Consider the following 435-nt stretch of genomic DNA (forward strand, 5'->3'; position numbering starts at 1 on the left):
CCTGCTCAGTGCACCGTTGACCACTGTGATTTGGCCACTTCAGAGAAGGGAAGGGGTTCATCTGGGCCCTCCTGGGAAGCTCCCAGCATGGAGGAGGTGGGTGGGGAGGGAAGGGGGACCTCACCAATACCCATCACACATTGGGGGGAGCTGTTGAGAGGGGCGAGTTGTCTTGAGCCGGATTGTCACATCATGTTTGTGGGGCTCTGCCCCAGGGGAGGGAGCACTTAGGCACAGAAAGGAGAAGCACGGGGAGATTCGGTCCTGTGCCCCCACTTCCGTCCCTCCACCCACACCCCCGCCTAAGCTCTGGGCCCTTCTGGCCCCCCTTGCCCTACCACAAAACCCCAACCCATCTATCGCCTCTGCAAGCTCCACCCACCCCGGCAGGGCTGGTTACTCCTTCCCCCAAGTCCCCGGTCGCCTCAACAATCA

This window comes from Rhinolophus ferrumequinum, chromosome 15 (genome assembly GCF_004115265.2).
Source record: "Rhinolophus ferrumequinum isolate MPI-CBG mRhiFer1 chromosome 15, mRhiFer1_v1.p, whole genome shotgun sequence".
Classification (NCBI taxonomy): Eukaryota; Metazoa; Chordata; class Mammalia; order Chiroptera; family Rhinolophidae; genus Rhinolophus; species Rhinolophus ferrumequinum.